Source organism: Dendrobates tinctorius, unplaced genomic scaffold, assembly GCF_039654945.1.
Source record: "Dendrobates tinctorius isolate UK_male_01 unplaced genomic scaffold, ASM3965494v1 ptg000032l, whole genome shotgun sequence".
Taxonomy (NCBI): domain Eukaryota; kingdom Metazoa; phylum Chordata; class Amphibia; order Anura; family Dendrobatidae; genus Dendrobates; species Dendrobates tinctorius.
The window spans coordinates 6,912,542-6,939,080 of record NW_027361700.1 but is presented as its reverse complement, the minus strand read 5'-3'; the positions used below and the strand labels follow the sequence as shown (position 1 = coordinate 6,939,080).

Genomic DNA, 26,539 nt, shown 5'->3' with positions numbered 1-26,539 from the left:
AAAAATAATTAAATAAAAAATCGGGGTATATTTACCTTCCGACATCCCGCGCAGTCTCAGCAATGCTCCCGTTCCCAGCAATGCCTTGCAAGACCTGTGATGACGTTGGTCTCGCATTGCTATAGCGATCTCATGAGACTACGTCATTACAGGACCTTGCCGCAAGGCATTACTGGGAACGCTTAGGCCGGGAATGCAGCGCGGGACGTCGGAAGGTAAATATACCCCGATTTTTTATTTTTTATTCTTTTTTTTACAGGGGTATGGTACCCAGGGCCTGGAGGACAGTCTCCTCTCCTCCACACTGTGGGTACCAACTGCACATGAGACGCTTAACTTCGCGCATGGTGGGCATAGCCACATGCGGGAAGTAAGCGATTCTCATGCATTCCTATGGGTGCGGAATCGCTGCAATTCTTTGCGATTCCGCACAAAAGAATGAGCATGCTGCAATTTTTTTCCGCGATGCGATTCCGCCGCGGAAAAAAGCGCAGCATTAGCACAGCATGTGCAGAATGTCATAGGAATGCATGGGGTGCATTCTTTACAAGATTTTTAAACGTTTTCGCAGCATTTTCACGCCGAAAATCACGGCAAAAACGCTTAAAAATCGAATCGTGGGCACACAGCCTAAATGGGGTTGTTCACTACTTGGCTACCCCTTTCTTAACAGCTCCACTCTGCTGCACAAATTCAGTTATTTAGACTTATTTCCCAGGCCGACATAGTTCCTCCAGTCTCTGGTCTGCGTTACTTGGTGGTCACGTAAAATAAACAATGTCAAGCAACCACTTCAGCCGATTAGAGGCCGCTGATTGGTTGCAGTGGTCTTGTGACATCGTTTATGTCATGTGATGGCTGGGAGACACAAAATGGAGGTTGGAGGAATTATGCCAGACTAGAAGGTGGGAATACACTTGCTTTTACTTTGTGCTACAAAGTGGAGCTATGAAGAAGGAGTGTTGACCAGTAGTGGACAACCCCTTTAAGATGACATCTATACACAGCGCTTTTGAGCTTGGTAAAGAACACAGGATAAAACACTTAGTTAAGTTCTGTGTGTGCACCCCACATCCTAAGAAAAATGTGCCACCTCTCGCCGGCCCTGTTGATACCTTCAGAAAACAACTTTGGTGGCACCCAAATGCACATTGAGGGGCATGGAAAAGGCACATAGGGGGTATGAAAGGTCTATGAAGCAGGAAGTATTGGGAAGCAAGAATTGCATAGACTTAAAGGCAAGCAAGAGTCAATGCGGCAGATTACGTTATAAGCACTGCCACCATCTGTATAAATGGCTGACATCTGCGGGAATTTCTAACATTACTTAGTTCCTGCATTTTATGTAAACACCTACATACTTCAGAGCGCAGTACAGAAGATTAAGAAAATATATTTTCTATATAAGATGGATAAGATGAAAGATTCAGCACTTTTATGAAATAAACAAACATTGTATAATATTCGGGGCCTCATTTATCAGACCCAACAAGAAACCAAGCCTTGTTTCTTATAGCAACCAAACTGAGCCCAGCTTTCAATTCTTAAACCTTACTGGAAAAGTGAAAGCTGCATTGTGATTAGTTACTATGTGCAACCTTCCAGTTTTTATAAACGAGGCCTAAACAAACATAAACCGGATTTATCAAAACTACTGTCTTGTTTCCCATAGCGACCAATCACAGTGTAGCTTTCAATTCGCCAATGGAGTTTAAGAAATGAATGGCTGAGCTCTGATTGGTTGCTACGGGTGTTAAGCGCTGGGATTCTCCCTCTGCAAAGGATGGATCTCAAGCCTTATCTGGTGCTGTGGTCTCCCATTCAGGCTGGGCCGCTGGGATGACTGCTCAGCACAGACTTCAGTCCCAGCACCTTGCCCTGGTTCGTGCTTCATGTGTAGTTACTGCTGGCCCTCCAGCTAAGCCTATGGTGACTACTAGTTTACACGAGCAGCGCTGTGCTCTGGGGCCCAAGTCCAGATTTCATCCTACTGAGCATGTCCATGATATGTTGCCTTCCCATTGGTGCTCAGACGTCAGGTGCTCTAGTGATGTGGCAGCTCCAGATAGGACCTTGCCTGTGGACCAGTCTGTCTGGAATTGAGCAAGGTATAAAAAGCTCTCAATGGCGCACGCCTGTGCGCTAGTATCTTGTGTGTTTGATGTGTTGTGGCTCCCTTACTACACTGTGTGCATGTATGCCTCTGTTGCACTGCAAGTGTTGGTCTAGACAGAGGCAGTGTAGGGTGGGTACTCCCGCTTGAACTTAGCATTTGCACCGGGCGTCCTCAGGCGCGCGAGCTAAAGCACACCGTGTCAGAGCAGGGTCAACTACCAGCTTAGTCTTTCCTCGGGGGTTAAGTTATAGGGACCCCAATTAGTATTTTTCTATATGCCTGTGCAGTCTAACAGGGTATAGTCTTTTGCTTTGCTTCATAGTACTGCTCTGTGGTGTTACTTTGCGCTCTGTGCACACTGAGTGACATTTAACTCAATGTGCTTTAAGTGTTTTCTCGCAGCCTAGCTCCGCCATTGTGCTAGCTGCGGTTTCTCCATCACCACATGGTGGGCCTCGGGTTGTGAACATGTAAGGGGGTCACAGAAGCCTTCCTGAACCTTCAAACACATCCAAGTTTAGAATGTATAAATGTATGTATATCGTTGCCTCGAAATATTGTTAAGATGTGTACATAATGTTGCTATGTATATATTTCTAAGGTGTGGTATAGGGAGAATGTAGTATTTTTATTAGGCCTCTAGATGGAGATATAATAGTGTATATAGAATAGGACAAGAGTTCAACAGTTAGTGAATAGTTAACATAGGAGGGGTTTGCTGGGTGTAAGGCAGGATTAGTTCCTGATTAGGGTCAGAAGGGGCTAAATCCAAAAGAAAAAAATGAACCAAAAGAATAATATTTATAAAAATATAAATTGTATTAATTATCCAAAAAGACGCATAAAACACAAACAAGGTTTAAAAGAAGTGGGAAGCCACAAAAAGGCTCCATGACCCAAAATAAGACCAATAGGAGGATGCACAAAATACATATCCCCAATAATCAAGTTCCTATAATGCTAAAGTGCAAAAATAAGAAAAGAGAAAGGGGAAATCATGAAGTCATGAATTCCCCAAAAAAAGGGGGAAAAAGAACAAATCACAAATAGCTAATAGATAAAGGGCAACATGATTTACCTCTTGTGGGTGATGGAACCAGCCCAACGCACGTTTTGGTGTTCAGCCTTCTTCAGCCCAGAAGAAAGCTGATTATGTTTTGGCATATTTTGGGTAGAATTTTGATATAATGCCTGAAGTGTTTACTACAACCTTTCTGTTACTCAGAAGGGGCTAGGTAGCCCGAAGTGCTCGTGTGGGTTAAATGTACTCGGCTACTCAGCACCCTGCAACGTTTAAGGAGGAGCCCAGCCACCCAGAGTCAGTGGGCCAGCATAGCTACCGATACAGTAGAGGTAGCAGCTACAGGAACTTGGACTACATAAGAAGTCAGCACAGCAGGGCAGGTAGCTCAACATGTGGCAGGTCATTGCGTGGGCTGAGGCCCTCAGATCCGGGGCAAAACAGCTGAGGGAACTCCCAAATGCAGTGAGGTTGGACAGGGAGGATGCTGAGCAACCGTATGATATAGTCCTACCCGGGTACGTGCCGTGTGGCAAGGAAAGGAGTACAGGGAGAGACGAAGTAAGGTGTAACGTAACATCTGTGGATGATGCCGTCACGAATCTGGATGTGCTGCGAAGACATGAAAGTAAAGTTTTGCGGTTTGAGTTGCAACTGGCCTATGTCTCTGTTTGTTCACAAGCGGCCGGAGGTGACCTTAAAGAATGAAGAAAAGGCTCTGACGGCACAAAGGAAGGAGAGACAAGTAAGCTGACAGTTAAGCATGATTTATATGTATTGGAAGGCCAGGGCATGCAGGGCCTGAAAAGCTCAGCTACGACTACAGCCCTGGCCGACCTTTACAAATGCACTTTATTATAGTTTTTTATTTGGTGCGTTCCACCAATCCTAAATGGACAAAAGGCCAGTTTTGAAAAACGAGGCCTGTAAGGCCGGGATCACACATGCGAGAAACACGGCCTAGTCTCGCATGTTAATACCCCCGGCACTCGGATCAGAGCGTGCGGCCGCATAGTAATGCATGCAGCCGGACACTCCGCTCCCGAGTGCTGGTGGTAGTGCCGGGTATTAACATGCAAGACTCGGCATCTTTTTCGCACGTGTGATCCCGGACTAAGAGATCGAAAACATATTTATGGATGAATTACACAATTTTCTTTAAGTTATTTGTCAATAACGAATTCACTTTTTTACTATCAGATAGTAGTTTGAGTTATGATTGTCATTTCAATAAAATGGCAGCCAAAGATGACTGACCAAACCAGTTATCGACGCTTGTCACACACACACACAATCAGAATTGCTCGTCCTACTATATGAATGTCACATGGAGCAATATGCCCAGTAGTGACAGTATACCAATGACTCCAAGTGAATATCCACTGTATTAAATATGCAAATTGTTTCTTCAGTGAGGAAGAGGATTAGAACTCTGTAGCGCCCCCTATTGGAAGAAGCAATCCAACAAGTCACTATCAACCCTTTAACGAGCCTTGCTTTTATCCTAAGTCACATTGCAAGGCACGTCTAGTCCTCTTCCTCTCTGAAGAAGCAATTTGCATATTAAATTTCCCAGAGGAGCATTGCACTGTGAATAAGCTTTCTTAGGCCTGTTTCACACATCCGTTATTCTGCTCAGACTAAATCCGCTAAAGTGGCGGAAAATGGATCCGCAAGCGGATTGAAAGAAACGGGTGGCACCGGACCGTTGTCTCCATGTAAGGTGGAATTTTAAAGGAACCTGTGTCTGGAAAAAAAAAGGGGAGAGAGAGAGAGACACACACGTTTATTTCCTTTGTGTGTATTGGAACAACCCCCCCAAAAAAAAAACACTGAATAAAAGGCAAATTGGACATCATTTCACACAAAACTCCCAAAATTGGCCAGACAAAATTGTTGGCACCTTTCCAAAATTGAAGGTAAACAACTTTGTTTCAAGAATGTGATGCTCATTCGAACTCACCTGTGGCAAGTGACAGTTGTGGGCAATATGAAAATCACATCTGAAACCAGAGAAAAAGGGTTGAAGGTGACTCAATCTTTGCATTGTGTGTGCCACACTAAGCAAGGAGTACAGGAAGAGGGGAAGGGAACTGTCTGCGGACTTGAGAACCAAAATGGTTGTTCATATTGTTCAATCTCAATGCTACAAGCTCATCTCTAGAGATCTTGATGTTCCTTTGTCCACGGGGCACAACATAAGAAACTTACAATCAAGGCACCATAGCTAATCTCCCTAGACATGGACAGCAGAGAAAAAGAATTGATGAAAGGTTGCAATGCAGAATAGTCCAGATGGTGGATAAGCAGCCCCAATCAAGTTCCAACGAAATTCAACCTGTCCTGCAGGCTCAGGGAGCATCAGTGCCAGCTCGAACTGTCGACATTTGAATGAATTGAAACGCTTTGACAGGAGATGCAGGAGGACCCCACTGCTGACACAGAGACATAGAAAAGCTAGACTGCAGTTTGCCAAAATGTACATGAATAAGCCAAAATCCTTCTAGGAAAGTGTCTTGGGGACAGATGAGACCAAGACAGAGATTTTTGGGAAAACACATTATTCTACTGTTTACCGAAAACGGAATGAGAAGAGAACACAGTACCTATAGTCAAATATGGTGGAGGTTCAAAGATGTTTTAGGATTGTTTTTCTGCATCTAGCGTTGGGTTCCTCGATTGTGTGCAAGGCATCCTAAAATCTGAGGGATAGCAAAGTAATTTGGGCCACAGTGTAGTGCCCAGGGTCAGAAAGCTGGGTTTTTGTCCTAGGCCATGAGTCTTCCAGCAGGACAATGACACCAATCATACATCAAAAAGCACCCAGATATTGGTTTAAACTAAGCACAGGAGAGTTCTGATGTGGCCAGCAATGAGTCTGAAACTAAATCCCATTGAACATCTGTGGAGAGATCTTAAAATTGCTGTTGGGAGAAGGTGCCCTTCAAATAGGAGAGACCTGGAGCAGTTTTCAAAAGAGGAGTGGTCCAAAATTCCACTTGAGAGATGCAAGAAGCTTGTTGTTGGTTATAGGAAGCGATTGATTGCAGTAATTTATTCCAAAGGATGTGCAACCATATTAAGTTCGAGGGTGCCAACAATTTTGGGGGTTTTGTGTGAAATTATGTCCAATTTGCCTCTGTTCCTCTGTTTTTGTGTTGTTCCAATATACCACAAAGGAAATATGTGTATAACAAGACAAGTGTAACTGTAATCATTTTCTGGGATAATTACTTCATATCTTAAAACAATTTCAAAAGGTGCCAACACTTTTGGCGGAGACTGTAAATACTATATAGAGAACAAACACTATATTATACAGTTGCTACATAGAAAAACATACTATATAGTTATGTACTATACAGAAAACATACCCCATAGTTTCAGTATAGTATGTTTTCTTTGCGTACATAACTGTATAATACATTGTATATTCTCTATATAGTATATAACTATATCTATTGCCTCACCTTAGGAAGTAAGGTAGGTAGGTAGCGGTGCTTAGATACCTACTAGATGACTAAATACCCATCATCTTGTACATGTCCCCTCTGATATCTCTCATTGGATGACTGTATAATATAAAACATATCATCACTGTGCCCATAGGTGCTTAGATACACTGTCAGATACATGCCATCCTGTTGCATTATATAGTACCCAACCATACAGGATATACTAGGTGTATAACATGAGGCAAACAATGATTCTATGGATTTGCAATACACACTTAGATACCTATATCACTGACTAGTTAGTTTATATTGTGTGTAACATAAAGCTGACAATGAATGCATTCATTCACTGCTGTGGCAAAGCGCTACAAACACGGATGCTTAGATACACTGTATGCTCCTTCGTATACACCTACCGACAATATGAGAGATGGGAGAATCCTGAATCATAAAAGGACGCCATTCATTCATTCATTTGATCCCAGCAAGTCAGTAATATTAACTTGAGATTTCTATTTACTGCTTTTAAGTATCTAACAATATTCTATAAGCTACAGATATACCCTGAGGTACACAAACCGTAACGTGCTCCTAAACCGGACATTAGATGTGGATATCGTGACGCTTCTAATAACGCCATCCATTCATTGATTGCACTCCTACAACTTATTCAGTGGCTTTCCCTGAAGTCGTTCCTGCTCCTGTGCATCACATCTGAGAATAACCTTCACTTGCTGAACCTGGAGAGCTTGGATGCCCCTTTAAATACTCACGCACCCTGTTCTGGAAGATCGTCCCTGAACAGTAGGACATGAGGACAGGTGGGCACCAACATATAACTAAGGACTTCATCCTCAGATACCTGCACACGTCTGCTCAATGGGTTCTGCACAGCATGGAATGACAGCATTCACTTTTCCTGTCTTAGATACCTGCTTAGATACATGCAGCCTGCTATTTAGTGCGTCTGGATAATCACTGCATTCACTGAGCTGACTCTCTGTCCTAGACATACTTGTTCAGATACCTGCACTCTGCTAATTAGTGTATCCCCTCTGGGGAATGGGAAGTGCACTGATGACAACAAGACGCAGATGATCAGATTTCTCCATCTAGATAGTATACAGACTATTCTATATAACGACCAGTGACAGGAGCTGCACACTGGCGCCACTCACCTGCAGCCTCTGCTGACTCCCCTCCGTCCTCTGCTGACTCCGCTCCGTCCTCTGTGACTCCCCTCCGTCCTCTGTGACTCCGCTCCGTCCTCTGTGACTCCCCTCCGTCCTCTGTGACTCCCCTCCGTCCTCTGCTGTCCGTCCACCCGGCAAGTGACAGCTCTCCGCCCGCACTCTCCGCTCTCAGCACTGACTCCTCACACACGGCCGGTGCAGCACAGCTGGACAGGGGGCCGGCCTGGAGGGAGGAGACCTATAGGGGGCGCCACTGTACCCACTGCCTGGGACTCCCCAGCTCCAGACAGGCTCATGTTACCTTCTCGTCCGCCCTGCCGCCGCCGCTGGGATTCCTGTAAAGTGCAGCATGTGGCACATTCACCAGTGGGGTCTCACCTAGCCCACCATCATGTGCCAATAGCGTGCAGCAATACGGGAGGAGATGTGTTTCTGCACTCCATGCCATTGGTAGTAACAAGTGAGGGAACTGACGGCCACATGGGTGTAAGGCTATGTGCCCACGTAGCGTTTTTCATGCAGAATATTCCTGAGTGGAAACGCACATCCTCTTCCCGGGAAAACGCATGCGTTTTATGAAGCGCTTTTGTAAGCATTTTTGACGCTTTTGTTTAGCAAGCGTTTTCCTAACCGTTTTTGCAACACAATTGAATGTATGCGGAAACGCATGCATTTCCACAAAATTAATGAACATGCTGCGATTTTTTTCCGCTTAGCGTTTCCGCAGCGGAAAAAAACCGCACCATTAGCACAACATGCGCGGATTCTATTACGTTTCCATGGGATGCGTTTCTTAAGCGTTTCCACAGCAGAAACGCGCGTCTAAAAGCGCTGCGGAAACGCTTAAAAAACGCAACATGGGTTCAGCTTTCCAAAGACTGATACAACTAAGGCCATGGTCACACCTGCGTACGCGCTCTCCTCCGAGACAATCAGGTCGATTATGCTAATGACACTTCGATCTGCTCTGTCAGTGTGTGATCATGGTGTGATCCAATTCAGATGAGAAGATGGCGAAAAAATGTATACACTGAGAGTGTGCGCAAATCAGACTGCACTCAAATGTCATCCGGATGCAGTCTGATTTTTTCCACCACACATACAATTAAATGGGTGAGGGAAATCCAATTTGCTTTGTGAGTCGCAGCATGCTGCAACTTTTTTCCTCATGCTGAATCAGCACACTGGTACGAATGCCATCCGATAAAACATCGATAGCACTGAGCCCCGCTGCCCTGTGCCCACACTGAGAGCCCCGCTGCCCTGTGCCCGCACTGAGAGCCTCACTGCCCTGTGTCCGCACTGAGAGCCCCGCTGCCCTGTTCCCGCACTGAGAGCCTCACTGCCCTGTGCCCACACTGAGAACCCCGCTGCCCTGTGGCCGCACTGAGAGCCCCGCTGCCCTGTGCCCACACTGAGAGCCCCGCAGCGCTGTGCTGCACTGAGAGCCCCGCTGCCCTGTGGCCGCACTGAGAGCCCCACTGCCCTGTGCTGCACTGAGAGCCCCACTGCCCTGTGCCCGCACTGAGAGCCTCACTGCCCTGTGCCCGCACTGAGAGCCTCACTGCCCTGTGTCCGCACTGAGAGCCCCGCTGCCCTGTTCCCGCACTGAGAGCCTCACTGCCCTGTGCCCACACTGAGAACCCCGCTGCCCTGTGGCTGCACTGAGAGCCTCACTGCCCTGTGCTGCACTGAGAGCCCCACTGCCCTGTGCCCGCACTGAGAGCCTCACTGCCCTGTGCCCGCACTGAGAGCCCCACTGCCCTGTGTCCGCACTGAGAGCCCCGCTGCCCTGTTCCCGCACTGAGAGCCTCACTGCCCTGTGCCCACACTGAGAACCCCGCTGCCCTGTGGCTGCACTGAGAGCCTCACTGCCCTGTGCTGCACTGAGAGCCCCACTGCCCTGTGCCCGCACTGAGAGCCTCACTGCCCTGTGCCCGCACTGAGTGCCCCACTGCCCTGTGCCCGCACTGAGAGCCCCGCTGCGCTGTACTGAGAGCCCCGCTGCCCTGTGGCCACACTGAGAGTCCCGCTGCTCTGTGACTGCACTGAGAGCCCCGCTGCCCTGTGGCCGCACTGAGAGTCCCACTGCCCTGTGCCCGCACTAAGAGCCCCACTGCTCTGTGACTGCACTGAGAGTCCTGCTGCCAAGGGGAAATTAACGTTTCTCCTCCCGGCAGCCTTCAGCTTTCAGTCAGGGGGGTGAGCTGGCATGGCTTCAGTCACTGCTGAGTACATAGTGAGTGGCGGCTGTAACAGCGTCCCTGACACTGAGGCTAAGTGCACACGTAGCAGAAATTTTCTGCTGAAAAACAGGACTCCCTTCCCAGAAACCACGCGCTTTTTTCTGCACGTTTTTACCGCGATTTTTGTGCGTTTTTTTCTGCACGGACACATGGAAAAAGCCAGAAATGCGGAAAAAAACGCGAAATTAATGAGCATGTTGCGTTTTTTACCGCAATGCATTTTTTTCGAGGTAAAAAAACGCATCAACGTGCACAAAAAGTGCTAAATGCATAGAAATGAATGGGAAGCTTCTTTTTCGCGTTTTTCCCGCGGATTTTTTGGCAAATCCGCGGGAAAAACCGCGAAAAAAAACGCTGTGTGTGAACACAGCCTGACTGTCAGCAGCCTCTAATGCTGAAGTTTTCTGAATGAGGGTCTCCTGACATGAACTCAGTCTCAAATATGGCTATGAGTCTGTTGAGTTCAGAAGACCCATGGCCGGATCAGACATCACTGTCAGCACCTGGACAATGGTTCACAGACTTCTGAATTAGGCCTAAGGCTATGTGCACATGGTGCGGATTCTGCTGCGGATCCGCAGCGGTTTTGGCCCTGCGGGTCCGCAGCAGGTTTAGGCGCGTTGTACAGAACCATTGTTTTCAATGGTACACTGGAAAAAGCTGTGCACATGCTGCGGATTTTTCCGCGCGGTTTACAATCCGCAGCATGTCAATTCTTTTGTGCAGAACTGCTGCAGTTTCACACCTCATCCATTATGAGGTGTGAAACCGCAGGGCAAAACCGCAGATATTCACTGCAAAATCCACAGAGCCAAAAAACTCCGTGTGCACTGAGCCTAAGGCTCTGTTCACATTTGCATCTCAAAATTATGGAGTGTGCCAAATTTGAAGAACAATGGACACCAGAATCAACCCAGGAACGTCAATGATTTATAATTTGGTCTCCCAGGTTCAGTTTTGACTGGGAAAATAGTATTGCATGGGTTGCTCCGAAACACAAGTTACCTTCTGTGATTTGGGGATAAGGTTAGGCTATGTGCACACACTGCAGATTCACCAGCGGTTTTTTTCTGACCAAAAACCGCAGCTCTTGGCAGAAACCGCAGGTCTCTCCTTTCTGCGGTTTTGCTGCGGTTTTTTCTGCGGTTTTGTCAGCGGTTTTTGAGGGAATGAAGACCTATAAAGTTTCTACAAACTAGACTGGAGAAAGAAACAAATGATGTCACTTCCTTGTCCAGCCCCTTCTTCTTCCAATCTCCATCTTGACGAACACAATGAGTGGATGGGAAAATCATGAGCAGAGCGCCCAGCGCACTGAACAGCAGAGCAGCCAGCACAGCGCACAGTGCCCTTCTACGGCTCCGCAGGGCTGGTAGAATTCGTATTCTTGAGTCCTTGCTGAATATCTTCAATCGCCACACACAGCAAGTAAGCAAAAGTAGATATGTGTGTTATGTGATTCCACTAGTGCAGATGCAGCAACAGCACTGACATACGGACCCTCAGATGCTGCAGACCACGGTTCGGCCCAGAATGACAGAACATTGCAAATGCTGGGTTCACATAGCGTTGTGCGTTTAACGCATCAGTTACATTGTGACATATACGTTAACGCTCACATAGACTGCTGTAGACAAGCGCATTGCTAACGCATGTTATAATTGCCATGCGTTAGCGATGTGGTGTCATTCTGTCACGGATCCTTGGATGTGGGTTGCAGCGTTCAATGTGCCGCATAATGCAATCATAAAGAAGTTGCGTTAGCGCAGTCAGTTTAACGCATGCGTTGAAAGGACTGCCATAATGCAATGTTAACCTAGCCAAATTATGTCAAGTGTTAGCAATGCGCTTGTCTATGGCAGCATATGGGTGCGTAAACGCATCTGTAACATAGCGGTAATGCCGCTATGTAAAGGATGCGTTAAATGCACACCTTTAATGAAATGTGAACACAGCCTTTGGTTTATCACTGTTTTGTGTACTAAACGCTATATTTTTTTAGGTGCAGCAGAGAAGAAATAGAGCAAGAAAAATATGGGTTCACCCAATAGTAGGGGAGCGGACAGAAAAGGGCCATTTTTATGTGCTCTACACTGATTTGAGGAGGTAATTATCCAAATTTCTACCTCCACGTTATAATGTGTCTGTAAAACACTAATCCTTTTTTTTTTTTAATTTTTTTTCTGTTCAATTTCAAGATTTCCAGACAAATTCATAGCCTTCTGCAGGCTAAGCATCCCGGCATTTGACCGACTCCTTGAAATCTTAGGACCCCAGCTTATGTTATTACATACGGTTATGAGGAAGGCCATCACTGCTGAAGAAAGGCTGCTCATCACCTTGCGGTAAGTATATTTTTTTTTGTTTTGTATGTCATTCTGTTGTGAGCTCATCTGTTCATTCATCTTTTGTGTCCGAGGATCTCCCTCTTCTGGTGAAGGAAGGTAGTGAGGCTGATTACCAAACACCTGATCAGGTGGATGGTGACTGGGTAACGGGAACTTCTGACTGGATATAAGGCAGCCGACGCCCTTCTGAGTGGCTGGTGATTTCTCTGCTGGATTCTTGGAGACCAGTCTGATTCCTGCTTCCCAAAGATAAGTTTTTGCTCTGCTATTGAACTTATTAGCTTTGGTTTTGTTCACTTTGTTTTTTGGAGTTCAGCCATCCCTGGCCGGGGGTGTGCTGGATTCTTTTTCCTTGATCAGTGTTCTCTTTTGCTCTGCTTTCAGAATATTCTGAGTGTTGATATAGGGTTTGAAGTCTAGTGACTTCAGGGTCCTTTTTGCTTATCAGTTGTGTTGGTAATATTTTTAGCATAGTTTTCTCGGATTGCAGACAGCAGCTTTTCTATCCTGTCCTTTTTAGTTAGCTTGGGCCCCATCGTTTGCTCAACCTATCTTTCTATCTGTGTTAGTGTTTTCATCTTGCTTCAAGGTCATTATATGTTGGGGGCTGCCTATTGCTTTGGGGTCTGCTGTGGGGCCGTCAGTTTTTCCCTTTTCTCTCTTTAGGCTTATGTAGATCTCCGGCTGTGACGAGGTGTCTAGGATCACCGTAGGAACACTCCACGGCTACTGCTAGTTGTGTGATAGGATTAGGGGTCTGCAATCCACTAGATTCCAACCTCTCTGTTTTTCTGGGCTGAGCTTGTGTTTTGTTTTTTCCTCCTCGGTGACTCAATCATAACATCATTCATTAGGCCTCTTTCACACGTCAGTGTGTCTGGTATGTGTCATGACAGCTTTCACATGAACTGCTGACACTAGTGAAGACGCACTACAGGAAGCGCAGTTACCTGGCGGCAGGTGCTGAAGACGGTGGCTTCATTCTCCCCTGGTCTGCAGGATTTAACCGCCATCAGGGAAGACTGGGCTTTGTTTTCACCACCTGCCACCGTGTAACTTTACTTTCTTGAGTGCTTTTTCCCAGCAAGCCATTCGTGTTTGAATGGTGCAGCACATGGCTGCCACATACGTGCCGTACACACCCAGACACACTGACATGTATATCTTTGGTACAGTGTTTTGCTGTACTGGATATATCCTGGTGTTTTTGCAAAATAACATAACCTGTCTGAATTTTTGCCAGCTATAAGATAACACCAGGCGTTGGCCACATCTTATAGCGCCCATAAATGCTGCCAGGTTCCATTACATTTTTGTGTGAAATTTCTAAGATTTATTTTTTGCTTCTTTGCAGATTTTTAGCCACAGGAGAGAGCTACACATCCCTACACCTCCAATTTAGAGTTGTTAAATCCACCATCTCTCAAATTGTGAGGTGCACATGTGCCGTCATCTGGCAGAAGTTGCAGCCCATGGTGATGCCTTCCCCAACCGAGGAGACTTGGCTGCAGGTTGCAGCAGGCTTTCAGTCTGTGGCCAATTTCCCAAACTGCATAGGTGCAGTTGATGGTAAACATGTAAGAGTGCAGAAGCCACCACGATCAGGATCACGCTTCTTTAATTATAAGAAGTATTTTTCGGTGGTCCTGATGGCGGTCGCTGATGCACATTACAAATTTGTTGCCATTGACGCTGGTGCCTATGGCAGTACTGGGGATTCTCGGGTGTTGCGAACATCACAGATTGGTCAGCAAATTCTTCGAGATGGCGGAACGCTCCCAGCCCCAAGACCTTTGCCGGGTTCCACACATCCAGTGCCCTTTGTGATGGTATCGGATGAGGCGTTTCCCTTAACGACAACCCTGCTGCGCCCATACCCACGAAGGGGACTGGATGACCGGCGGAGGATTTTTAATTATCGGCTGAGTCGTGCACGAAGATATGTGGAATGCACCTTCGGGATCATGACTAGTCAGTGGAGGAGCTTTCACACTGCCATCCAGTTGAATCCTGACACCACTGACACTGTGATTAAGGCCTGCTGTGTACTCCACAACTACACTCGTGAGTACAGTACTGACGTAGATGTGGAGTACCAGCAGCCACAATTTAATCCAGTGCTCAATGCGGGAAGGCCATTCAACTTGGGTGTGCGTGTGAGAGAAACTTTTGCTGACTATTTTATGAGTCCTGAAGGTGCCGTGCACTGGCAATACTCCTGTGCCGGTGTTGAGCGGCCTGAACAGCAGTGAAGGATGGAAGAAGATGGAGCAACACCAAAGAAGTACCCTTCATTTTGTTGACTTTGGTTTCAAAATTGAATCTCATTTTTTTGTATGTTTTAATAAAAATTTTTACATTTGAATTTCAGGTGTGTTACGTTTTTAATGGACTGGGTTGGTTTCAATTTTAAACTTTACACAGTGCAGGGGCACGACTAAGTACAAGGCATGGTACGTGCCAGGTGGCACACCAGTGTTTCAACAAGGGCTATACGGGATTTGTTTACTGACATCTGGCAACTGTCTTCAGTATCTGGACATCAGATTGAGGCCAACAGCTCCGGACATCAGGCCGCAGTCATCAGGCTCTGGAGCTCTGGAAGCGAACAGCAGGCTCCGGGCATCCGTAAGGCAACCCAGGGTTGAGGCACAACATATTTTAACACAGGGTGCGTGTTAATATACATGCCAAGGTACAAGGCAAGTTTCCAGGCAGGGTGTGTGGGTAGGGGTTACACCATGGTCGAAGTAAAGGAGCGTGATAAGGGATACACCAGTGTTCTGGCTATGGCAAGGGCCTGCGCATGTTAGGCGGCATGCCAGGGTACAGGCGAGGGCCTATGCGTGACAAGAGGGCACACAATGCACAGTGCGGACACAGCGTGGGTTCAACGAAGCACAGAGAACGTATGGGGCACTGGTAGATGGTCAGGCTGAGGCTCTGAAAGGAGGGAAACACTTTAGGCGATCACGAATGAGGCACAACAGGCGGACACAGCAAAGTCAAAGCCCTGACAAGAAAGAAGAATATATCCAAAAAATGTATTAACAAAATAGCCTGAAAAGCATAGTAATTTATTAATAATGGACAATAAATTAGGGGACAAATATTTTATATATTTGAATATAATACTTTGAGTACAATCATTCCATAGAATTTTATTTTCATCCATACCGGGCATTTATGAGAGATGTGAGACCTCTTGTACATTGTCAGAACCTAGTATTTTCTCTCATTGGAGCCATCAACTATATCAGCGCTCCTGCCAAAGTGCTCAGCGAGTATTCAAAATATGTTTATTTTTGGAAGTAACGAGGTAGAAACGTTAACATTTACTAGAACCAACAGGGTGTCTAAAAAACATTATATTACAAGTACTGATAGTCTGGGCTGTATCCGTACGCATATGGTGACAGATCGGAATGTAATGGGGCTGGTGTCGATGGTCCATTACTTTGGGTGGGCCCAAAGTTTGAGGGCTGCTGGGGTGCTTGGGTGGGCCCAAAGTTTGAGGGCTGCTGGGGTGCTTGGGTTGGCCCAAAGTTTGAGGGCTGCTTGGGTGGCCACAAAGTTTGAGGGGTGCTTGGGTGGGCCAAAAGTTTGATGGCTGCTGGGGTGCTTGGGTGGGCCGGAAGAGTCCGAAAAGACCCATGAGGATGGTATTGTACGGTGCGATTGGGGAAGGGTCCTCCAAAGCTGTCAGACTCATCTGGGCCAGGCTCATAAAAATGGACTGCCTATCCGGCGTCAGCAAGCGAGCCTTATTTGCTATTGTTAATGAAAAAAAATCAAACACATCCTCTGAAGTACTTTTTTTCAGCAACTCCAGTGTTTCGGTTGCAGCTTTAACAGTTTTATCTTCTATTTGTTTTTTTTTGTTTTTTTTGGTTCGGTCACCTCTCACCGGATAGGCAGTCCTTCCAGTAGCAACTGCTTCTGCGGAGACAGATGGGCCAGCAGCTGCAGATGGGCCATCTGTTGATGAAGAATTTGCCCCAGCAGAAGCAGTTGCTACTGATGGCGAAGATATGTCAACAGTTCCAGAGGAACCTGCCCTATCTTCGGACATTTTTCAAAGCTGATTATGACCAACAGTTTATACGCCTAAAAAACGAAATAGTTACCTCCTCAATGTCCGGCTAGTGACAAGGAACTGCAGCTCCTCATAGAAAGGGAAACTGTGCCTCCTTGGTGGTGAAGATCCACTTTTATGCAAGGTTGCGATGTATTTATTAAATCTATCCCGAACGGACCGCCACCTCTGCTTCACATCTTTCTCTGCAAAAAGAGAAAAAGAAAACATAAATTAATTCACTATCCCTTTCTTAACAAATGGAATCAAATGTGTACAATATCATTATCATTACCGATTTCCCCCTGCTTGACACTTGGGAAGGAATGCCATTGTGGAAACAGTTCCACTAAGATCTTGTTCCAGCAGATCTCTTTAAAGTAACGATCTTTGAAACTCTCCTCTGCCTGGTCCCATATTGTGGGATAGTCACGGACCTACAATGTATAGAATTATGTTATTACTTACTATATGAAACCCGCAATTTCTTTCAAAATCTTCTAATCTTAAACCCCTAATCATAATACAGCCATAAACCATACAGCCTTTTGGAACACAAAAGTAACCCTAATGGCCACACATCATGGTTCGGGAGGGAAGTAGTGAAATTGAATTGGTGAATTGAAACTAGAGGGGTTTACATTTGAGATTATAGCATAGCCTATGACGCTCTCACGGTCCAGACGTGTGACTGCGCTTAATTTTGTGGCAGTAGCTGTGACGGTGCAGATGGCAAACCCGGACATACATACACACACATTGAGCTTTCTAAAGTTAAAGTGTAGGCTAAAACAGAATTAGTTTGACGAGGGTTCCCACCATATTTTTGGCCAGAAAGGCTATGCAGAATGCTGCGGCCTACTGTCCCTAGCCTGGGAAAGGGGACATGGATATTAAGGCCTCTTTCACACATCAGGTTTTCGCCGTCAGGCGCGATCCGGCGCTTTTGACAGAAACCGGATCCGGCGAAATGCAATGCCGGATCCGTTTTCCCCCCCATTGACTTGCATTTGCGCCGGATCGCGCCGGATGGCCATGCGTTTCATCCGGTTTTCGCCGGATCCGGCAATGTGTCGCGATCCGGCGTCTGGAAAAAACGGTGACTGTAACGTTTTTTGTCTCCGTCGAAAAAGCCGGACACGCCGGATCCGGCGCGTCCGGCTTTTTCACACAATGAAAGCCTATGAGCGCCGCAATGCGCCGGATCCGGCGAAAGCCGGATCCGTCGGCCGGATCCGGTTTTTTGGTCTGAGCATGCTCAGTAGCTCTGCCCACAAGACATATATAAAAGCAAGACAGTGGGACCCACAGCCACACCCAACATGCCACCCAAGACAGCAACCAGGCGCAGGAGAAGGCAGGAGACCACTGCAGCACCATCCGCACCACCACCACCCCAAATGGAGCAGCAAATAGAACATGCTGAGGAGGGGAGGCCAGCAGCAGATGAGAGACGGTAATTATCAAATCCCCCATTCCTCCAAACTAGGGCTATTGAATATCAAGATATTCATTGGCCCTTTGTTTCTCTTTATTCAACAGCCGCCCAAGAGATGCAGCAGCAGCAGCACTGGCTTCACTGGCAGCAGCTGTAACACCACCCACAGCCATGGAGTCTGGCCAGCAAGAGGACAGCACATCTTCTGGGAGCCCTCCCTCGCATCGTCAGCGTTTGACGGTAAGTTTTTATTTCCAAAATCCATCTTCTCTGTAATATATGTCTATTCATTGCCTTTTATTTCAAAACAGGAATCACAAGATGAAGAGGAGCTCCCAGAAGAAGAAGGAAGGGGTGGACAGACACTTGGAGTGGGCTCACAATTCGTAAGTTTTTTGCATCAAACGCAGAAACACAACATCACACTACACACAACACATAGAAAACAATGTTCTGCAGACCACACACAGCAAACAAATGCCTACATCCAAAGACATAACTTTTTTTGTTTTCTTCTCTAGTCTTCCCAATCTGGTGCTTGGCCAAGAGGTCCTCGCAGTGCCTCCCAGGGTCGTCGGCGACAGCAACGCGGCGGTCACCAGCGTGTAAGTATAAATATTTTTGCTTTGTTTTTTTGCACTTTTTATTTCATTTCTTTTGTGGAGGCTAATTATGTTATTTGTCTTTTTCTTTAACAGCCTTCACAGCGTGCTCCCGACTCTGACGGTGAGGATGGAGGGATTGATGTGGACCGCCTCATCGATCTCGTCAGAGAAAGGGAGCCGCTCTGGAATATGGCTGACCGCCGCCACGCTGACCTGATTGTTACCCGACGACTCTGGGAGGAAATCTGTTCTCTCCTTGTGGGCCGCTGGGAGGACCTCGAAGCTCGGGCCCAGATTAAAGAGCGTAAGTATATACAGTACCGGTTGCTTGATGTAAACCAGTGTTTCCCGAACTCCAGTCCTCGTGGTCCCCACGGATCATGTGTTCAGGATTTCTATTTACTATAGAAATCATGAAAACATGACCCCTGGGGACCATGAGGACTGGAGTTTGGGAAACACTGATGTTGTATACTAACCACTCCTTTCTTGTTTCAGGGAACAGAATTGTGAATCGGTGGCGGTCTGTGAGGGATCGTTTCAAGAAGGAGTTCAATAAAGAGATGCGGGCCCCGAGTGGATCTGGAGGACGCAGGAGCAAGTACAAGTACGCAGAAGCCCTGTCGTTCCTCCGGGAAACAATGGTCACCAGAAGGTAAATATTACACACCACATGTGAAAAAAAATGTTATGTAAAAAATTTTTTCAGCCAGGGCCATACCATGTCAGTATTTTAATTGTGTTTTTTTTCTCTTTATTCCACAGCACGGTGAGCAGCACTCGGGAGCCCGCACGATTGGACCCTTCTGAGGCGATCCCTGAGGAGACCGGCACCGAGGGACACTTCGACCGCCCCGGTACATCTGCACCTTCCCAGCCTTCCCACACATTCGACCCATCTGTCCCATCCACCAGCACAGGAGCATCGTGGCCGCCTACATTACATGAAGCTGCTGGTGAGGAGATCGCTTTCCCTTTACCCCACCCTTCTGCCCCTGCCACCTCTAGTACACCTGCGGGTACTGGGCGGCAGCGGCAGAGGGGTCAGGAAAAGACTTATGCGCCAGAGTTCTTGCATCTGAATGCATCTTTCCAGAACTGTCTCAAAGTCTTGTCAGAGCAAATATCCGCAGGCTATCAGCAGATCAACTCCAGCATTCTGGAGGTGAAGACACTTCTGCAAACCATGCATTCAGAAGCAAGATCTTCGCCAAACCACACCTTTTTCAGGTCTGTTGTGGAGCGCATGGAAACGCTCTCTCCTGCCCAGCAGATGCATGTAATGCATTCATGCCACGCTGCTCTCCAGCAAGTTACCTCCCAACCTCCTCCTCCTCCCACCACAGTAGTTCCTCCACCTGCACCCCCTCCAGCCACTTTCCATCCTCCCCCTCCTATTACATCTACACCCCCTCCAGCCACTTTCCATCCTCCCCCTCCTATTACATCTACACCCCCTCCAGCCACTTTCCATCCTCCCCCTCCTATTACATACCATCCACCTCCAGCCACTTTCCATCCTCCCCCTCCTATTACATACCATCCACCTCCCCAGCACCATCCACCTCCCCAGCACCATCCACCTCCCCAGCACCATCCACCTCCCCAGCACCATCCACCTCCCCAGCACCATCCACCTCCCCAGCACCATCCACCTCCCCAGCACCATCCACCTCCCCAGCACCAGCAACCTCCCCAGCACCCGCAACCTCCCCAGCACCAGCAACCTCCCCAGCACCAGCAACCTCCCCAGCACCAGCAACCTCCCCAGCACCAGCAACCTCCCCAGCACCAGCAACCTCCCCAGCACCAGCAACCTCCCCAGCACCAGCAACCTCCCCAGCACCAGCAACCTCCCCAGCACCAGCAACCTCCCCAGCACCAGCAACCTCCCCAGCACCAGCAACCTCCCCAGCACCAGCAACCTCCCCAGCACCAGCAACCTCCCCAGCACCAGCAACCTCCCCAGCACCAGCAACCTCCCCAGCACCAGCAACCTCCCCAGCACCAGCAACCTCCCCAGCACCAGCAACCTCCCCAGCACCAGCAACCTCCCCAGCACCAGCAACCTCCCCAGCACCAGCAACCTCCCCAGCACCAGCAACCTCCCCAGCACCAGCAACCTCCCCAGCACCAGCAACCTCCCCAGCACCAGCAACCTCCCCAGCACCAGCAACCTCCCCAGCACCAGCAACCTCCCCAGCACCAGCAACCTCCCCAGCACCAGCAACCTCCCCAGCACCAGCAACCTCACCAGCACCAGCAACCTCCCCAGCACCAGCAACCTCCCCAGCACCAGCAACCTCCCCAGCACCAGCAACCTCACCAGCACCAGCAACCTCACCAGCACCAGCAACCTCACCAGCACCAGCAACCTCACCAGCACCAGCAACCTCACCAGCACCAGCAACCTCACCAGCACCAGCAACCTCCACAGTACCAGCAACCTCCCCAGTACCAGACATCTCCCCACTTCCAGCAACCTGCCCCGTACCAGACATCTCCCCACTTCCAGCAACCTGCCCCGTACCAGACATCTCCCCACTTCCAGCAACCTGCCCCGTACCAAACTCCTTCCCCATACAACTTGCCATCAACATCATCTGCTCCTACAGTCCCTGCCCAACCCTCCACTCCACCACCCACCACCTCTTCTGCTTCCCACATGTGCACCCATTCTGTAGTTTTTTCCACACCTTCACCTCTAACTGTTCCTTCCCCACCATGATCCCAGTCCTCTCTCCACACTCCCAGTGTCGAAGTGTCCCGCAGCCCCTACAGCAGTATTTCCACCACACACTACACAGAATTATAATGTGTGTATTTAAATAAAAATGACCAGTTTTATGGTTTCAGTTTTATAGTTTCAATGTTTTATTAAACAAGTTTATTAAAATTTTAAAAAAGTTTACTAAAAAAAACATTTTTCAATAAAAGTTAAATTATTTTACACTGGTTGTCTGTCATTTCTTTCTGCGGCGAAAAAGGTTAAATACAGGGTATTTAAAAGGTGAAATGGTATTCAAAACTAGGTATATAACTGTGGGTAAATTTTAGCTTTTTGCCACAGTTGTGTTCCTGGTTGTGTTTGAAGCAAAGTATTTCACCTAAAAAGTTGTGTTTATTGTTGGTGATTTCCTAACAATGTACACAACTTTTGTTAAAAGGTGAAATACTTTGCATAAAACACAACCAGGTACACACCTGTGGCCTAAAGCTAAAAATAGAGACCATGACAAGATAGCCAACTTTGGTTGGCAAAGGTATATACTGTTGGTCCAGAAGGTACACAAGTTTGGTTAGGGCACAAATCTTTCACACTCTGTCATCCTGCCAGTGTACTCTGCCTTGAGGTGACATAAAGTATAGTGCAAAATTGTCCCTCATTACTGAAACCGTCACAGAACTTCTAGTGGTAATGTCATGGTAATCTTGCAAGGTGGTTTCTTCAGAGGTGTCCTCAATGGAAATGGGTTCCTTGCAGATAACAAAATTGTGGAGTACCACGCACGCTTTGATCACCTCGTCCACAGTTTCTGTCTTGAGGTTGATCGCAGTCAATAGGACCCGCCATTTGGCTGTCAGAATACCAAAGGTACATTCAACCATTCTTCTTGCTCTTGTGAGGCGGTAATTAAAAATGCGTTTTGGTCTTGTCAATCCTCTGCTAGAGTACGGTTTCAAAAGGTGTTCTGACAGCTGGAAGGCTTCATCCCCTACACAGACAAATGGCATAGGTGGACCAGATGTTTGCGGCAGCGGTCTAGGTGGTGTTTCCATACAGTTTACGCCCCATGGCAGACAGTTTGAAAACTTGAGAGTCATTGGAGCGGCCATAGGCCCCAATATCAACCGCGATAAATTTGTATTCCGCGTCAGCGATGGCCATGAGGACAATTGAAAAATATTTCTTGTAATTGAAATATTCCGATCCCGATCCAGCTGGCTTTACAATGCAGATATGTTTCCCGTCCACAGCGCCCAAGCAGTTTGGAAACTGACATATCTGTTGAAACTTGTCAGCAATTTCAATTCACCTCTCTGTTGTGGGCTCTGGTAAAAACTCTTCAGCTAAGGAGTCCCACAGTGCACGGCATGTGTACTTCACAATTCCAGATATGGTGGAAATCCCGAGTCTGTACTGGAAATGCAGTGACGAAAGGGATTCTCCAGTTGCAAGAAATCTGTGGGGAATTAAAAAACAATAAATTAGTTTTAAATCACAGCATTACATACCAAAACTGACCTATAACACTTGGAGATACAAATTACCACCAACAAGATTGCAGTGAAAGTGTGCTCTGATGCGATCATATCCAATAAATGTGGCTTACCTTAAAGTCACCATCAGACGCTCTGCGGGTGAAACAGAGAAGCGGCAATAGGTGTCCGCTTTTCTTATGAGGTGTGCAATGCGCTCCACCAAGTAATCAAAATTCTCCATTTTCATCCTAACATATCCAAAAAATTTATCCGGGTTTCGTCGAAGGTCCATGCATAGTGTAGAATAGACCCCACGCGTCATTCTCTTGGCTGTGATGGGGTGGATCCACAAACGTTGTCTACGATGCCTGATGCGCTGCTGTCTCGCTCTCTCCTTCTCCAGAACAATCACCCTCAAACGATTCGCCTCCGCTGTAAAATCCGCCAAATTCTTCAAAATATTTCCAATCACAACATCCATCTTCGCCAGTAACTTGCTCTTCTCTCCAACCTGCACTTTCTCCTCTACAACCTGTCAAAGAAGGGCTGTAGGAACACGCTATATATAGTTTTCCAGTAGCCAATCCCGTTCGGAAGGCCACAAGGGTCAATTTTAAAAACCGGATCCGGCGTAATCCGTCGAAAAAACGGATAGAAAAACGGATGAACCGGATGAGACGGATCCGGTTTTGTCTGTCCAGAAAAAGACGGATCCGGCAGAAAACCGGATCCGTCACATCCGGTTTTCAGAAACATTTGCCGGATCCGGCGTTCCGGCACGACGCCGGATCGCGCCTGACGCCGAAAACCTGATGTGTGAAAGTAGCCTTACCCCATTTCCCAGGTAGCCAAAATCATGCTGCAGCGGTCTGCATAGCCTTTCTAGCCCTAAAATACGGGGGGATACCCACGTCATTATTTTGTTTTTTGCGCCCCTTTTTTTTTTTTTTTTAGAGCCAGATAAAGTACGGGAAAGGGGACATGGATATTAAACCCTTCCAAGGTTGTACATATTAGGCCACAGCTGTCTGCGTATCTTATCTGGCTGTAAAAACAAAGGGCCTCAAAAAACTAATTAATGACGTCGGTGTCCGCCCATATTTTAGTGCCATAAGCCTACGCAGCCCGCTGCAGCAGGATTTGGACAACCTGGGAAGGGGTTAATATCCATGTCCCCTTTCCCAGGCTATGAATATCAGCCCGCAGCTGTATGCGTAGCCTTTCTGGCGCTTAAAAAAAGGGGGACCCCCCAAAAAAAATTTGACATGGGGGGGGTCCCCCATATTTTTGGGCCAGAAAGGCTAAGCAGACAAGTGCGAGCTGATATTTCCAACCTGGGAAGGGGTTAATATCCATGTCCCCTTTCCCAGGCTATGAATATCAGCCCGCAGCTGTATGCGTAGTGTTTCTGGCGCTTAAAAAAAGGGGGACCCCCCAAAAAAAAATTGACGTGGGGGTCCCCCATATTTTTGAGCCAGAAAGGCTACGCAGACAGCTGCGGGCTGATATTCATAGCCCAGGAAGGGGTCATGGATATTGCCCCCCACCTGGCTACAAATATCAGAACGCAGCCGCCCCAGAGATGGCGCATCAATAAGATGCACCAATTCCGGCACTTAGCCCCTCTCTTCCCACTCCCGCTCCGCGGCGGCAGGATGTGGGTAATAAAGGGGTTAATGACACCTTTGATTGACAGGTGATATTAACCCCGGTTAATAATGGAGAGGCGTCAAAAAGACGTCGATCCATTATTAAGCCCATAGAAACAATTTTTAAAAATAAACACAGACACACACAAAAAAACATTTTTATTGAAATAAAACATTGTTTTTGACTAGTTTTTTTTATTGTATGCTCAGTCCAATCGATGCCCTCGATCACCTAGAGAAAAAAAAACAAAACAATTCTATACCTACCGTTCCGTCGCAGTCCATTAAACGAGTGTCCCACGTCGATCTGACATGGAGAACAGTCACATCAAGTGATGTGATCATTCTCCATGGCAACAGAAACACACTGACAGGAGCTTCAGGGACTCCGGTAACCTCCTTTACGGCACTGCTGCGTGGGAAAGTTCACACGCAGCAGAAGAGCCGTAAAGCGAGGTCCCGGAGCGGCCGAACACCGTGAAACTCGGCGATACACTGCAGGAGCACCGCTCCTGCTTGTGTATCGCCCGAGGACTGCTGAGATCGCCGCGGGACACTCTTTTTTTCGATTTCTGCGGACAGGGAGTATTTTGGATGCTTTTTTATTTTATTTTGTCCCTAGGTGATCAAGGGCTTCGGGGAACAAAATGTGCTGTATGTGGTGAGTATGTATTCTATGTTGCATGTCATGTCTGTCATGTATTCTATGTTGTGTGTCATGTTTGTGATTTGTTACATGTTTTAACACTTTGTGCTCGGTCGCCCCAGGGGCTACTCTCCCATCCTTATAGGCGGATGGGAGCAGCAGTCCCATGCGGCGATTGAGCACAATAGGGGGCCTACCGTCGCATGGACACACATGACGCACACAGACTGATGCACAGACACACACACAGACAGACGCATACACACACATACATACCAGATCTATCAGACACCCCACATCAAAGTCCATGCGACGGTAGGCCATGGCGACGTCTTCTTCCCTCCTCCCACACACTTCCTCTTCCGCCCCCTCACTTCCTTCTACAGCGGTTTTTACACCCAAAACCGCAGCAAAAACCGCAGATCTTTTTTCATCTGCGGTTTTGCTGCGGAATACAGTGACTCAATGCAAGTCAATGGGTGCAAAACCGCTGCAGAACCGCTAAAATAATTGACATGCTGCGGAAAAAAAGGTGCTTTTCCACACGTTTTTTTCCGCAGCGTGTGTACAGCGGGTTTGCAAACCCATTGGATTACATTGAAATGCACACTGTCTGCGGAACTGCTGCGGTTCTGCAGGACAAATACCGCTGCGGAACCGCAGCAAAAACCGCAGCGTGTGCACATAGCCATAGGTATAAGAGTATGTCCTACAAGTGTTCCTTGCTGCAGTGCAGAAGGGATGTATTTAACCATTTTCTGTTCAGTAACTTCAATGATGAACACTAAGCATGTGAGTGTAAGGGGGTGGCAGTTCCCCTCATTTGCGCCCTCTCCTCCTTCCGTGTGACCCCCCCCTGTGCACTTTATGTACGGTGATGTAATGTATGTGTTTTTGTATTAATTGTACTGTTTGTGTAATACTGTAGTATGAGCTATACATGGTATTGTGATGTTCCCCTTTAACCCCTTCACTACCAAGGGTGGTTTGCACGTTAACGCCCGGGCCAATTTTTACAATTCTGACCACTGTCCCTTTATGCGGTAATAACTCTGAAACGCTTCCATGGATCCCGGTGATTCTGACTTTGTTTTCTTGTGACATATTGTTCTTCATGTTAGTGGTAAAATTTCATTTAAATAACTTGCGTTTATTTGTGAAAAAACGGAAATTTGGCGAAAATTTTTAAAATTTTGCAATTTTCCAAATTTGTATTTTTATGCCCTTAAATCACAGAGGTACGGCACACAAAAAATTTGATACGTAACATTTCCCACATGTTTACTTTACATCAGCACAATTTTGGAACCAAAAATTTTTTTTTTTTAGGAAGTTATAAGGGTTAAAAATTGACCAGCGATTTCTCATTTTTGCAACACCATTTGATTTTTACGGACCACATCACATTTGAAGCCACTTTGAGGGGTCTATATGATAGAAAATACCCAAAAGTGACACCATTCTAAAAACTGCACCCCTTAAGGTGCTCAAAACCACATTCAAGAAGTTTATTAACCCTTCAGGGGCATCACAGGAATTTTTTT

At 47.1% G+C, this 26,539-nt stretch overlaps 1 protein-coding gene across 1 annotated transcript in view; it reads right to left on the bottom strand.

Annotated features, from left to right (window-relative positions):
* Positions 1-7,766, bottom strand: part of LOC141086380 (zinc finger protein 385C-like) — a 453,285-nt gene extending 445,519 nt beyond the window's left edge. Inside the window, exon 1 of the mRNA XM_073572358.1 lies at positions 7,525-7,766. The gene's annotated coding sequence lies outside the window, so the exon portion shown is untranslated. The remainder of the gene's footprint in view (positions 1-7,524) is intronic.
* Positions 7,767-26,539: the final 18,773 nt, after the last annotated feature.